The following is a 17,280-nucleotide window of genomic DNA, read 5'->3' on the forward strand; positions in this document are numbered from 1 at the left end:
TCTCTCAAATGCTGAGCTGCTACAAACAAATGTTCACAGTAGGACTTACTGTTAAATTTTAATAAAAGAAATGGATGTAAAAGACAGAAATCCATTTTATCCCTATCACTTCTGTTAGTAAGATTCATGGTCAAAATTAAATTTTCCTGGAAATTTTAAGGGAGACAAAATTCTGGGAAGATTTAAGGTTATTCTAGGAATAACCAGTTATATGTTTTCCCCAAAATTACTCAAAAAGATTGTCACCAATAATTTCAGAATTACTGTAACATTCCATTATCAGACTACCCCATAGCAAAAATCTTACCTTTTTCTGACCCAGTTTATTTCTATTCCCTATGTTTTTCCTAAAGCTGGAAGAGCTAAAGTTGATGATCCTCAAAACTCATGTAGTCCACTCCTGTTCACTGTTTTTCTGCACCTTATGACAAGTGTATATGGACATGTCTATGTTTGCTTACAAGCCAGGAAAAGGCAAAAGCTCATAACAATATCTTAACACAGGCAATAGTTGAGATTTTTCATGGGTTTGTGTGTCAGGCTACTTCAGATGTCTGTATAGCATATTTGATAAAGTTAAAACAAAAAATCTGCAATTCTCACAAAATCCATCATGTAATTTTATTCAACATCAACTTTTGGAATAGATAATATTTGTCAGGTGCTTGTGATATGTTTTAGAGACATTAAAGCCACCTCTGTTTCTAATTGGAATCTTTTCTATATCTTCACTAATTTTATACAATGTTTCATAAACCTCAGACAGCTCTATAAATTGCTAAGTAGGTGAAGATTACAGTAAACAAATCTCTCAGTCTCCACTTCCCAAATTCTAGAATTACAAGTTTATCACCAGAACTAGCTTTATTTCTTTCTTCTTCAAATTAAAGTTAAAGAAAAGGAGATAGACAATTTCACATAAATCAGGCAAAATTAAGATTTTCTTTTGTGTAGCTGATGATCAAACTAAGATCTTCCTTCATGCTAAATATTTTTTGATAAAAAGTTGCAACCTTAGTATATAACAAGAAAAGGATCAAGTAAAAATGGAAGACAGTGAGTGAACATAAGAAATTAATGTGAAATTTTAATAAATGTACTTGCTGTGGACATTTGGAAGTAGTGGTTTAGCATTTGGGAGAGCGTTTTCTCCAAGACGCCAGGCTAGTTTCTGCTTTCTTCCAACTTTGCTGCTCAGAGAGATGGTCTTAGTTTATTTAAGAGAGATATCTTGCCTGAGAGTTTTCTAGGCAAATTGGCTCATTTGAAAGTATATCTCTTCAATGCCTATTCTTCACATATGAGGGGACGGCAGAAGCTAGTGAATGTGATCAGTTTTAGGCTCTTCATGAAGTGTTTGAGTTATTCCCTTACTAAGCTTAATGAGATTGAAGTATGGAATGTTTCAGATCCCCTTATAACATCCTATGTATTGAGGAGCGTATTTCAGAATAGAATAATTTATTCTAGTAGAATTTGATAGATTTTACAATGGAAAATCTACTGATGTATCTTGAATGGCTTGAGAAGCACTTAGAGAAATATTCAACATCCTTAGCCATCAAGTCATCAAGGAAATGCAAATCAACCCTGAGATTCCACCTCACATCAGTCAGAATGACTAAGATAAAAAACTCTGGTAACAGCAGATGCTGGTGAGGATGTGGAGAAAAAGAAACACTGCTTCATTGCTGGTAGAATTGTAAGCTGGTACAACCACTCTGGAATCAGTCTGGTGGTTTCACAGAAAATTGGAAATAGTTCAAACTGAGGACCCAGCTATACCACTCCTGGGCATATAACCAAAACATGCTCCAACATATAAGAAGGACACATGCTCCATTATGTTCACAACATGAGATGGGGGAGAAGTAGACAGAAAGAGAGTAGCAGTGGGAGAGTAGTAGACCTGGGGGAAGCCAGTAGAAATTCCCATATGCCAGAGACCCATAAGGTTCCCAGGACCAAAAAAAGGAAGAAATTAACAGTAATGCCCAACAAAAAAGTGTTTCTAATATCTAAAGCTCATGATTAAATAATTCAATAACAAAAAAATCATTACTAATTATTTTATACACATTGTAAAGATAACTTAAATCTAATCTTAAAGAATATCTACTTTTAATTGTATTGATTTTTAAGTTATTACATTATGAAATGTGATCAATTATATGGACATCTAAAAAATACATTTGGTTGCATTAACTTTATTTTACAAGAAACTTAGGCATACACTTTTTAAATGAACTTCATTAAATTAAATTAATGTAATGAAGAAAGAGGTTCTCAAACTTAGAGATTTTAGTAGTTCCCATATTTCCCCACTCATCATATTTATTTTAATTTAAATTAAAAATAAGTACTTAAATTATTGATCAAATGTGTTTAAATATTTGATTAACCAAGTAAAAATTATAAATTTCATATATTTTGTAAAGGATAGAAAGTAGAGCCTTGCTCCTACTAGGCAAGCGGTCTACCACTAACAGAGATCAAGAGCCACCAACACAGTAGTTTAAGGAATTCTCCTTAATGTTGCCTAGACTTCTGATCTTTTCAAAATTGCTGATAGTATAATTTATAGCCACAGAGTCAAATCATTTCTGATGAAATAAATGTATACACTTGCTGTCCTCCTCTTTCTTTATGTATTATTATCCAACTTTCCTTTATCTAGTTTATCTGTAAACAGTTTGGCATTTTATTTCATTCAAATTCATCAAATTATATCATCTGACATCATCATATTTCTCCAGTTAGAATATTGTGTGTTTAGCTACACATGCAAATATTCTGAATTTAACTTAGGAGCAAGGAAGAAAGTGTATGCTCTCTGTTAAATAGAGATCATCAGTGGACGAAAAAATACTTTCAAAAATGTGTAATTATAAATTTAAGATATGAAACAAAACATTAATAATGGATATACAAAAGAAGAAATGACATTCACATTATTTTATATTAAAGTACTCTCTTATATAAATACTCTAACTTTTTGTTTGGCTTGGGTATTGAGATCCTTCCATTGCTGTATGATTTTTTTAAGCAGAAACCACTATGTATAAGTCACCTCTATTGTAATGTACAGGTACTAAAAGGTTAAGAAGTTATGAAAAATTCTTCACATATAAAGAAAGAGAGAAAGTCTTCAGCAACAATTTTAGTAACACATAAATTCAATTAAAATAATCTAAAAATATTGGCAACACCTGTGTATGCATTGCTGCCTTTGATAAATTTGATCCCCAGTATTAATGTATATAAAATGATTGACAAAATAGTAATTTTTTATTGAATTTTTTATTTCCGTTTCAAATATTTTTCCATTTCCCTGTTTCCTGAGCATAAGCCCTATATCCCAACCCCTTCCCCTTCTTCTATAAGGGTGCTCCCCCCAAACACCTCCCTCCTCCCAACATTCCCATACACTGGGTGGGGGGAATGTAGCCTTAACACGACCAGGGGTTTCTCTTTCCTTTGGTGCCCAACAAAGACATCTTGTGCAACGTATGCATTTGGAGCCATGGGTCAGTCCTTGTATAGTCTTTGGTTAGTGGTTTAGTTCCTGAGAACTCTAGTTGTTTTGTTAGCAGTGTTTTTCTTATGGGGTTGCAAATCCCTTCAACTCACAGACAAAGCATGTCAAATACAGAGGCGAATGCTACCAGCAAACCATTGAACTGAGAATGGGATCCTCCATTGGAGGACTTAGAGAAAGGCTTGAAAGAGCTGAAGGGACAAAATATTTCAAAAACATAATTTTATCAGCAATAATCGTCCTGGTATAATGGCTCATGCTATTTGTGCAATTGATGAGTAGGAGTGAAGACTTAAGTTCAAATATCTGTAACTCTGCAAAACAGTATAGGGCAAGTCAGTGCCCATGGTGCCAGTGCTGTTGAGACTGAAGATCATTATCACAAGTTTGTTAGCTGATAGACTAGAGTCATATTTAATTAGGTACTCTTTTACAGGTGAATAACTAGGGATAATATTCTGTCTGCCTCTAAGCTCTATAATCCCCTCACACAGAAACAAAGAAACACACACACAAACATTGCACTCCTGCATACATCAAATATGTGTGTGTATGTATGTGTGTATGTGTTTACATGTTTGTGTGTGTGTGTTTGTGTGTGTGTGTGTGTGTGTGTGTGTGTGTGTGTGTGTGTGTGTTATGTGGCTTTATTTTTGCTTCTTTGCCTTAAACCATATGATAAACAGGGAAACAAAAGGACCTTGTTTAGGTACTGACAAAATTACCTTAGATCTCTTGTCCTATAGAACTCTGAGCCACAAATAAGGTTATTTTCATTTTAAATGAGTCCCGTTTTTATTATTTTAGCTCCCTAGTGATTTAACTAGAAAAATGGCACCAGTGAATAGAATGCCAGTCATAACAAATCCCAGAAGTTACCAGCAGCTTTGGAACTAATGGTTACATGGTGACCACTTCGAGGAAAATCCTAGAAAAAAAAAAAGACTGTGCTGCCCTGAATAAGGAGCTAATGATGAGACCAGTAAGGACTGAAAAGAAGTGACACGCACTGCAAAGTCTCATCTGTCACTGGGGTTGGAATTCTTGTTAAAAAGATGATGACCTTGAATATATGGGCACAAAACATCATTCTGGTGAAATACCAATTACAGATGAATCACGTGGAATTAGTTGTATACATTCAGTGATTGAAATACATATGCAGGGCTTGAATTTTGTTCCCAGCATCTGCCTTGGGTGGTTACTACTGCCTGAAACTCTTTGTCCAGGGTATTTCATGCCTATGATATCAACATTCACCTGCACTCCTGAGTACATACACAAACATGGACACAGGCACACTGCACGCATCAAAAATTAAAAAAAAAATAATAAAACTGTTTTATGTGAATATCAAGTCTTTAGTTGAATTGATCATATAAAATGAATTGTATTTTTTATGTCTATACAAAATTATTGTGTCTATGCATGTATTTTGAGCTTTAAGTAATAATGAAATGAGCCTTCAATAATATTTGGCTTAATTTGTTCTGTACTACTATTACTTCTGCACATCTTTAGGTGGGGCATATTGTAGGAGGAGTGTTTGGCTGCTGGATTAGTGTCTAGGTTACTCATTCTGTGGCATGAAGATCAGCTCTCAAAATCAAAGAAACTGGAATGTAGGGGTAAAGTCTCTAAGACCTTACTAGCATGGCCTCTCTATGTTTTACTTAGTTAAGTTTAAGTCGCCCTCAACAATGGGACACACAGGTCAGTTTTCAGAAGAAGACCTTTTGTCCTTGCATCACACTTGGTTGTTAATGATATCCACAGGAACCCTTTAATCAGCAATTCAATCAAATTTATCCCAGTTCTACCAGTGAAGCTTTGCTGGTTACAAAAGATCGCCAGTTCTGTCTCCATGTCTTCCATTCCTAGGAGTCCTGGCAAGGGTCACACTCAGAGATTCCAGGAAATTTCTTCTGCACTAGGTTTCACCATGACCCCACACCCCAGATAGCCCCATTTCAGCTCTCTCTTTACACACTCCCCTATATCTCTCCTTCCCACAACTGTCCCCAATATCCTCACTCCACTGCTGAAGCTATTCTGTTTCCTCTTCTCAGGAAGATTCATACATCCCCACAATAGCCCTCTTTTTCACCTAAACTCCCTAGTTCTATGGATTATAACTGAATTACGGAAAAATTTATTTTATATTATTTGGACAAAATTTGTTCATGATGAACTGCAATCTTGCTTTTTGCACTCAGTTATCAACATTATTTAGTCAGAGTTGCTTTGCTGTCAGTTATATTTCTCTCATTATCAATTCCAGTTTCAAATACTTGTATTTTCCTTATCAAAATTTTATTTACTCAAACTTCAACAATATTTATCAATTATACTGACATGTATGAGAAAATCATAGCTAAAGTTTATGATTTCAAGGGATATTTAAAATTGTATAGATATTTATTTATGTGTTAAATAATATAACATATTTAAAATGATAACTGTAAGAGATATAAGAAATATTTAATTTGTAAATGAATTAGATAAAATAACTACGGCTATGTAAACTTTAAACACATTGTAAAAAATCAAATTTTCAAACTTATAGACCAAATCAACTAACCCTTATAAAGATATATACTCTGCTTGGCAGTGATAATGAAAAATAATTTTTGAAAATCATAATTACAGAATAGCAACTTCAAATATTTAAAAATTGAGAGTAATGTAAATGTTTCTTAAGTTTGTGTGTAAATATAGTTCCTGCCTTTTTTAATCTTCCCTTTAATTCATTTGAACACTCTACTGTACTCAATTGTTTATAAATGAATAAGTTTATGCTAAAAAGATTAGCATTAATAACTCATAAAAACATTTTGTTACTTTGATAATAATTTATATCTAGCTACTTTAAGTTTGTACATTATGACAACACACTACTAAATTTAATTTGTTTTTAATTCTCAAGAAAATTGTCTTTTTTCTCATAAAAACAACTACTTAAGAAATTACAGAACCTCAAATGTGTAAATATCAAGACACTGAAATAGATCATTTGAAAAATAAGCATTCATTTGAGCCTCCCCACACATAGGTAGCAGATTGGCAGCTTGGTCTTCAAGTGGATCCTGAACAACTTAAACAGGGGCTATCCCAAAAGTTCTTTCCTACAGGAGCATAGCACAGCACAGCAGGCTTCTGAGAGTCTTATCTAGCAGCTTACCAAGAATGCTACAGATACTCACAGACCAGCATTGGACAGAGATCTGGAACCCCTATGTAAGACTCCGAAGGTGGAAGGCCCTCAAGGAAATGGCAACACCACAAGAATATCAATATCTCAAGTAGCCTGGAACCGTGGGCACTCCCAGAGACTGAGCCAACAACCAAAGAGCATACATGGCCTGTCCCCAAATCACAGCACATAAATAGTAGAGGAATGACTTCTGGCCTCAGTGAGAGAAGAGCCACTAATGCTGCAGAGACTGGATTCATGATGGTAGGGGTGTATGAAGGGGGCTACCTTCCAGAGGCAAAGGGGAGGGGAGATGGGGGGAAGAAATCTGTGAGAGGGGACCTAAAGGGAAGCAGCTTTTGTGAAATAATAAATAAATAAATAAAAAGTCTGAAAAGGAAAAAAACACAGGAAATATAACAGGAAACACAATAGTATGACTATTGTGTAAAGCAAGAGGTAAAAAGGACTTCAAGACATTCTTTGAATTTTCTAGGAGAGGCTCACTAATACTAAAGGTCTGTTGAAAAGCCCTATCAAAAGAATCTCTAAATGATCATGTGAAAGAAAAGCTAATAACTCACCATGCTACCAAATAATACCTAAAGTGCCAGGAATTGGTTACAACTCTTTGCATCAATTGCCAAAGGGGTTGCGCAGGTCTCCAACAACTTTGCAAGCTACCGCCAGTAATATTGTTAACTATGTACAAACTGATATTGAGACACACATTGTAGCCCAATGGTATGTCAGCAAACATGGATAAATAAGGCTCTTTATCAATTACAAGCTTCATCATGCTGACTAGCATTGTTTGTACTGGAACTTACTATGCATGCTATTGGAGAAGATAAGTAAGTCCTACTCTCACCTCATTATAAGTCCCAAATGAGCTAAAATGGCAGCCTGCCTGCATAGTATACCCACTGTAACAAGCAGCACAATAATATAGTGACAAAAACTTTGTGTTTGGGGTTAAGATCCACTCCACGTCTGACACTATTGATCAAGCATAGACCTGAGTCTGCTTGGGTCATTTTGTTTATTGTTAGTCATACTATTAATGATTATCATAAATGGATATGGCAATCAAAGGACAAATACTCCTATATAGATCAGTGATTCACTCAATCTTCTTCAAAGAAAAGTCTCATTGAAATTAGAAGAGAATAAACAGAGAGACACATGACTAGAGTTTGTGCAGAGAGTAAGAATTTAGGCATTGATCAGTCAAATGAATGTATTTTTTACAACCTATTCTCCAGGTTGTGGTAATCAATTAAGAAGAAGAGGCAGAAAGACAGCAAACCATAGGTGGAAAAACAAAAACAGTGTGTAAAAAGAGCTTCACAAGTTCAAGCTTATCCCATTGTTTCTTGAGAGCCTGTTTTTTCTCCTCTGTGTCATCCTGGAGATGCCCCCAACCTCCTCACCAGCAGCAGATTTCCATTTATTTTCATGGTCATCTAGCTATATCAACTTTATCGCCCCACATGAGATCCTGAAAGCACCCCCTATTCCCAACTCCATCCCCTCCTTCCCACTCCTTCATGTAGGCATCCAGTTAGACCAAAAAATATGTTGGAGATTCTCTTTATTTTTTTCTATTGTATGACTGTGATTTCTTTATCAAAATCAAGTGTCCATAGGTATGTAGTTTTATTTCTGGATCTTAGATTCCATTCCATTAATCAACATGTCTGTGTCTATCCCGATGTCATGCAGTTTTTATCACTATCACTCTGTAGAGCAACTTGAAGTCACTAATGCTGATTGCTCCCAAAGTTCATTTCTTGTTTAGGATTGTTTTGACTATACTGGACTTTTTTTCCATATGGATTTCCATATAAATTTGTTTTTCCACATGAAGTTGAGAATTTCTCTTTCAAGTTCTATAAAAAAAGTTGTGTTGTAATATTTATGGGAATTGCACTGAATCTTTAGATTACTTTTGGTAAAATGGACATTTTTCTCTATGTTAATCCTACCTAGCCATGTGTCTGGGGGATCTTTCTATCTTCTGATATCTTCTTCCTTTTCTTTTTTTCAGGGGCTTGATATTCTTATCATACAGATATTTCACATCCTTGGTTACATTTTACCAATGTATTTTATATTATTCCTGGCTGTTGAAAATGGTGTTCTCTACTTCATTTCTTTCTCAACCTTGTTTATCATTATCATGAAGAATGGCTACTAATTTCCTGAGTTAATTTTGTATCCAGGCATTTTGCTGAATGTGTTTATCAGCTATAATAGTTCTCTGTTGCATTTTTGGGTTCATTTATGTATACTATTATAACATTTGCAAATAGCAATGCTTTGAATACTTCCTTTCCAATATGTATCAACTGAATGTCCTTTAGTTGTATTATTGCTCTGGCTAGAACTTCAAGTACTATATTGTGTAGAGAGGGAGAGAGTGGCAGCCTCCTCTTGGCCGTGATTTTAGTGAAGATTTTATTAAGTAATTAAAACACATAGTTTATCATGTAAGAAACGGGATTTGTTCATGTATTCACTTTTTGAAGAAAATATGATCAGATATTTGGTGGGGGAAAGGACTGACACCCTGAGGGCAAGAAGAAAGAATGGAAACTGGCAACGTTGGGAGGAACGAGGTTTGGAAAACCCTCTAGAATGTATCAAAGATCTGGGAAGTAAGAACCTCTCAGGTCATAAAGGTGGGGACAGGGTATCAATGAGGGATGGGGTTGCTATCCCACAGTCAAAGCTCTGATCCATAATTCTTCCTGTCTGAAAGAAATGAAGGGATGGAAATGGAGAAGAATCTGAGGAAAAAGTCCAGCAACAGGCCCAAAGTGGGATCCAGCTCAAGGGGAAGCCCCAAGAAATGACACCATGTGAGAACATGGGGTGCTCCCAAAAAGGGACCTATCATGACTGCCCTCTGAAAGACTTCACAAGCAGCTAAAAGAATCAGATTCAGATATGTACTCTCAACCAATGAACAGAAGCTGCTGACCCTGTCTGGTTGAATTAAGGAAAAGCTGGAAAAAGCTGAGGAGGAGGGCAACCCTGTAGGAGGACCAGCAGTTTCAATTAACCTGGACCTCCAAGATCTCTCAGACACTGGGTCACCAACCGGGCTGCATACACCACCTGAGGCCCCCAACACATATACAGCAGAGGACTACCAGGTCTGGATTCAGTCAGAGAAGATGCATCTAACCCTCAAGAGGCTGGAGATCCCAGGAAATTTAGAGGTCTGGTGGGGTGGGTGGGGTGGAGACATACTTGTGGAGACATGGGGGTGGTATGGGATGTGGAACTGTCAGAGGCTGGGGTGTACCAGGAAGGGAGTATATCTGGAGAATAAAAGTAAACAAATAAAAATATCTTAAAAAGGAAAATAGGAATAGCTAAATAAAATTAGTATCCATATATAATACATAATACGTTTTGATACTAAATGAGTGATTAAAAACTTAAAAATGCTTTGTTTTGGAAGATGACAGGTTTTTTATTCTTCCTGGACATGGAAAAATCTTAGAGTTATGATTAAAAGGAACTAGAACATGCAGTCATCTTTAAACATCCTAATAAAAGTCTGAAAGATCTTTGTCATAGCAATTGCTCTTAAGCTACGATCTCTTCCCCAAAATGTTTTCAGCCTGACATAGAGGTTTGTTTACAAAGAATGTTGTACATAGACATTTTAGAAAATTGCTTCAAAATTGTATGGTAAAAAATTATTACCTCTCATCACAAAATTTCCTATAGCCATCTGAGATTTCTTTTCAAATTTTTCTAAGCATTCTCATATTTATGGGCTTCACACATAAAGCCTATGAACTCACATAGCTAATCTTTGTGTTTACTTGCTGAATGTCATAGGAATTGAGAATTCAGTCTTTTTTATGTAAAACTTAAACCTGTTTTTGATTACACAATCTTTCACAATATTAGATTAACTGAAGAGATAAGGAAAGCAAAAGTAAACCATTGTCACGGTAGGGGTGTAGAGGGACATTCTGGAGGATAATATAAGGCTATCAGTTATCTGATAAGAGAAATTGAATAAAATGGGGTTAGTTATCTCTTTTCTGTAGGGGAAGTTAGATAAAGAAAGAGAATAAACTATTAGTGGGAATGTTTGAAAACATGATAAATCACACTATTTACATGTAAATATATCTCTGATACTGTGTGTAAATATACCTATTCTTTAAGTGAAATTTGTGATTTGGAATGACAATATTCCAACTAAGAGCCAAGGGCCAGCTAAGAGAAACTCCAACACAAAACATGAGAATTCCTTATTTCACTTCTTATCCAGAGTTAGGTAAATGACTTGAAATATTATAGACAATTGCTATTGCCTGTGGTTGCTCCTTAGAAGTGGAAGATAAGTTACTTAGCTATAGATACCATCCACTTCAGATGCCAAGTCCAGAGGCTCCTCAGCTGGCGTTAACCTGAATTCTCCCATCGTAGCTAGCTTTTATGCTACTAGAAGGTACAATGTAAAGTTGCAAGTTATGAAAGCAATTAGCAGTTTTACCCATGTGTGATGTCTATGAGTCTCAGCAATGGTGCACTATCTCTAATGTTGAAGTAGTGGGATACATAAATTTGAAGTAAACTAAAGCTCTCAAAATATACACAAGGCCCACTGTACAAGAGAAAAATCATGTTTTGTTCCTGGAAGCCAAGCTGACTTGCCACAGACAGTAGACTCATGGTTGTGGAGGAGAACCATAAACTCATAAACTGCACTTAACCTGTTTTAACCTTACCTTTTTCTAAATATCTGCCCTTACATCTATAGATAGGTGTAATCCTTGACCGTCAACCAAAAACAAATCAACACAGAAACAAAACACATCACATCCTTTTCGAAAGGTGGAGACAATTATAGGATCCATAACTAATCTAATTGCAGAGCTGCTTATGCAATCCCGAAGGATAAATCTAGAGAACAAGTCTCATAACTAAGGCACAGGGAACATTTTGAAAGAGTGGAAAGGGTGATTGTAAGGTCTAATGGATCAGAGGTGGTTTCTGTAAGATTTTTGTGTCCAAGAAATGCCAGAAACTCTCACCTACAAGACTTCTTAGGCATGAGATGAACAAGCACAATAATGTTATATACACAAAAGTGGTTGGGGGAAATACCAAGGGATACCAACTAAACACAAATAAGGAAACACATTAAGAAAAGCTGACAGCTGGTAAGCAGCGTTTTATAGGGAATGGAATGCATGATTGACCAATACAAATGGTAAGTCCTAAATCATGAAAAGAACGAGGACTATACAGACAGAAAAAAGGGAGGGTCAAAATAATGCAAATATAATCTCAAAAAAGAAAGAAGAAAAAAGCGAGAACTATTGAATTATCCAACAAAAAAAAATGACAAAATATGTTAGACTTCTAAAACGTGAACCTTATATGTTCCCAAGAATTTTATCTTCTGACATATTATAGATTTTTGCTTTAGGGACAAATGAGAAGGTCCTCTGTCCCTAAAAGTTTTTCATGCCTTAGGTCAAGGTATTAGTCTTCTTTAAAAGGAATACTTTGCCTTTGATTACTTTTAGAAAATCATCACGTCTCTAGGTTTGAAAAATATGGAAAGAATTTTGCCTTTAGTCCAATTCTAAAACCTCTAAGTTTTAAAAGTCAGAGACTTTTTTAAATATATTCATTTTCAGGGATTTCGCCGCTTTCATTTCCCTGGAGTAACATACAGACCCAAAGGCATTTTTACATAATTTTCCTGTTCTATGTTGCTCACAATTTGTATTACTTAGAGGGATAATAAATTTTAAGTTTGATATATACATTAAATGTTAAGCTTTTAAAGACTTTTTTGTTATTTCTCAAAATAAATATACTGATTTAGGTTAACGATGTTTTCAAGTTATTGATTGGCTATTGGTTAAATGTATTTCTGATCACTGATAACCTTCTTATATTTATTTCATTCTTCTATAGTATCTTCTTAATTGTATTTATATCATTTCATAACTATTTATTCCTTAAAATACATAATAAATTCCTAAAATGCTTTATAATTCTTGTAAATAAAACCAACACGTTCAATAGTCATTAGTCTGCAGTTTATATTTCACCACTATCGTCTATGTGAAAATTGGATTATGCTATACAGTTTTTTTGATACCTATGAAAATTCTGTTTTGTTGCTGTTATTGTTGTTGTTGTTTTGTTTACTTTAATTTTTTATTTACCTTTCAAATGTTATACCCTCTCACAGTTTCCTATCAATAAGCCCCCATCACTTACCCCTCCCCTTCTTCTGTGAAGATGTTCCCTTCTCCAACCATCCACCCCCTCCTCCCATCCCCTTACATTGGGTGCCCAACCTTGGCAAGAGAAGGTTCTCCTTCTTTTGGTGCCCAACAAGGTCATCCTTTCCTACATATGCAGCTGGAGCCATGGGTCAGTCCATGTATAGTCTTTGGGTAGTGGTTTAGTCCCTAGAAGCCCTGATTGATTGGCGTTGTTGTTCTTATGGGGTTCAAGCTCCTTCAACTCTTTCAATGCTTTCTCTAATTAATCTGACGGGGGTCCCATTCTCTCAGTTCAATGGTTTGTTGCTAGTATTCACCTCTATATTTGACATGCTCCCGCTGTGTCTCTCAGGAAACATATACATCAAGTTGCTGTCAACATCTACTTCTTAGCTTCTTCAATCTTTTCTAGTTTTGATATATGTATATGTATGTATGTATATGTATATCACGTGTGAGACAGGTTCTGAATGGCGATTCCTTCAGTTACCACTCCAAACTTTGCCTCCATATTCTCTCCTATGAATATTTTTGTTACCCCTTTTAAAAAGGAGTGAAGAATCTGCACTTTGGTCATCCTTCTTCTTAAGCTTCATGTGTTCTGTAGATTGTATCTTCGGTAATTTGAGCCTCTGAAAATAGCAATTTTGAAGTTTCTTATTAAAAAACAAAGTATTTTAAAATATATATTTAATAAGGATACAAAATACAGTAATGAAAATTTGTAGAATATTTGAAATTTAAACCAAACTTTAGAACTTTAGAATATGTGTAGGTATACATAAAGGTAGAGGGAAAGATTATATATATATATGTATATATATATATATTTCCATAGTAAAAATACATAATATCAACCTCGCTGATCATGGCCCAGATGTCCCTGCTTCCAAACCCTATCCCTTCACACTCCCCCTTCTGTAAAAGTATTCCCCCTCCTCAACCACACATCCCTTCCTGCCTCCATGTCCTGACATTCTCCTTTCCCAAATTATTATTTTATATAAAGGGTTCAATGAATTTTAATATTTTCACTCTTATTCCTTGTGTCATCTGTCTTCCATAGTATAGAAAAACCTTTCTAACAAGTCTATTAACAACTTTTATGATTTTGATTTGATTGTGACCAATTGACTTTAAATAATATTACATTTTGACATTTGATAATTTTTAGTTAATTATTGCCTCTTATTAGTGGTACAGAGACAGGCAGATATATCAGTGGAACAGAATTGAAAACCCAGAAATGAACACACCCACTGACGGTCTCTTGATCTATGACAAAGGAGCTAAAACCATAAAATGGAAGAAAGAATTTTCAATGACTGTTGCTGGATCAACTGGAGATCAGCATGTAGAAGAATGCAAATCAATCCATTATTATCACCCTGTACAAAGCTTAAGTCCAAGTGGTTCGAGGACCTCCACATCAAACCATATACACTCAAACTTATAGAAGAAAAAGTGAGCAAGAATCTTGAACACATGGGCACTGGGAAATTTTCCTAAACAAAACACCAAAGGCTTATGCTCTAAGATCAAGAATCAACAAATGGGACTTCATAAAACTGCAAAGCTTCTGTAAGGCAAAAGACATTGTCATTAGGACAAAATGGCAACCAACATATTGAGAAAAGATCTTTACCAATCCTACAACTGATAGAGGGCTAATACCCAAAATATACAAAAAACTCACAAAGTTAGACTGCAGGGAGACAAATAACCCTATTTAAAAAGGGTGTTCAGAGCTAAACAAAGAATTCATAGCTGAGGAATATCGAATGGCAGAGAAGAACTTAAAGAAATGTTTAACATCTTTAGTCATAAGGGTAATGCACTTCAAAACATCCCTGAGATTCCACCTCACACGAGTCAGAACGGCTAAGATCAAGAACTCTGGAAACAACAGATGCTGGCAAGGATGTGGAGAAAGAGGAACACTCCTCCATTGTTGGTGGGATTGCAGACTGGTACAAACATTCTGGAAATCAGTCTGGAGGTTCCTCAGAAAATGGGACATTGAACTGCCTGAGGACCCAGTTATACATCTCCTGGGCATATCCCCAAAAGATGCTCCAACATACAACAAAGACACGTGCTCCACTATGTTTATAACAGCCCTATTACAAATAGCCAGAAGCTGGAAATAACCCAGATGTCCTTCAACAGAGGAATGGATTCAAAAAATGTGGTACATTTACACAACAGAGTACTACTAAGCTATCAAAAACAATGACTTCATGAAATTCATAAGCATATGGAATGAACTAGAAAATTCATCCTGAGTGAGGTTTCCCAATCACAGAAAAATATACTTGGTATGCACTCATTGATAAGTGGATACTAGCGCAAAAGTTCGAATTACCCAAGATGCAATCCACAGATGACAGGAAGCTCAAGAAATAGGATGACCAAAATATGGATGCTCCTACTCCTTCTTAAAAGGGCGAAAATATTAGGGTATATGGAAGCTAAGTTTAGAACAGCGACTGAAGGAATGGCCATTCAGAACTTGTTCCACATATGGCCCATGTGACATATATATATATATACATACACATACAGCCACCAAAACTAGATAAGATTGATAAAGCTAAAAAGTGCATGCTGAAAAGGACTGGATATAGAGCTCTCCTGAGAGACACATCCAGAGCATGTTCAATACAGAGGTCAGTGCTGGCAACAAACCACTGAACTGAGAATAGGACCCCTTAGGGGGAATTAGAGGAAGGATTGAAAGAGCTGAAGGACCTTGCAACCCCGTAAGAACAACAAAGCCAACCAACCAGAGCTTACAGGTACTAAACCACATGGACTGACCCAGGGCTCCAACTGCATATGTAGCAGAGAATAGCCTTGTTGGGACACCAGTGGAAGAAGCCCTTGGTCCTGCCAAGTTTGGACCACCAGTTCAGGGGAATGTCGGGGGCGGGGAGAGCAGTAAGGGAGTTGGATGGGGGAACACCAGTATCAGGGAGGGGGAGGGAATGGGAGGGTCTTATCAACAAGAAACCAGGAAAGGAAATAACATTTGAAATGTAATTAAAGAAGTATATCTAATAAAAAAAAGAAAACACCAATTATTCTACACATTATTTAGAAGAAAGCATTATTAAGAAGATAGCTAAAAAACGTTTGTGTATTTAATTTCTTAGAACGTATCAAGTTCTTTCTTTTTTTATATTAAAATCATGCCTTAACATTAATTCTAGAAATTTTATATTTGTGTAATTTAACTCATTTTATATATCCAAATATATAACATTTTCTACTCCAAGCTATCTTAATAATCTTTAGGAATGCAAAAATACTTGTTTTTAATAACAGTGCATGCTAACTGAAGCTAATATATTAAATCATTATTTTTTCACAGATTAGTATGTCTATTAGGGCAGGTGATATATTAACCTCATTTTATATCTCTATTGTCTTTGTTACAATTACTAAAACACAATTGGACTGAAATCAACATATGTGTTTGAAAATGAGTGTGTTTTTTTCACATCTTGATTCTCTTCTCTTATGCTAGTTTCATTTAAAAAACAATGCAAGTAAACCTATAAAATTGCAAAAATAAATGTTTATCAGTGAACGAATTTCTATTACTGTGCACTCAAGGCATTTTTTATTCATGTCACACTTCAAGGCCAATGATAAGGTCACAGTTTGAAAAATAGAAACATTTCATTAAAATTAAATAATATAGTTGAGGAGTTCATTGAAACCCTTCAAAGTGAATTGTTTTCCACTGAAAAGTTAATGGTGATAATCACATCGGGAATACAAAAGAAAACATTGTGCACTATGAAAATATTTATTTTTGTACTAAAAGATTAAATAATTTGATTTTACAAAATAATAATGCAAATGAATAAAAATATTAGTAGTTTAACTTCTTTCTATTTATATGTAATATCTCATGAAAGCTTTTGTTCAGGATATCAAAAAAAGTCATTCTTCCTAATTGGGTTTAAGTTATAATATTACTGAGTTTCATATTAAGTGATTATTTTGTATAGCACATGTATCAATTATGACAAATAAACTATGTGTAATAGAATATATACATATAACATTCATTGTATAATGTATTATATACTATTATATATAATAATATAGTAGTGCAATTATAAGCATATATATATGTGTGTGTGTGCTTATGTGTGCATGTGTGTGGCATATATAAGCACACAGATATAATTTGTTTTTTGATTGTTTATGCATTTACACTATAGTTTGCTAAATTTTAATGTATTTAAGAAATATTTAGA

This window comes from Rattus norvegicus, chromosome 2, assembly GCF_036323735.1.
Source record: "Rattus norvegicus strain BN/NHsdMcwi chromosome 2, GRCr8, whole genome shotgun sequence".
Classification (NCBI taxonomy): domain Eukaryota; kingdom Metazoa; phylum Chordata; class Mammalia; order Rodentia; family Muridae; genus Rattus; species Rattus norvegicus.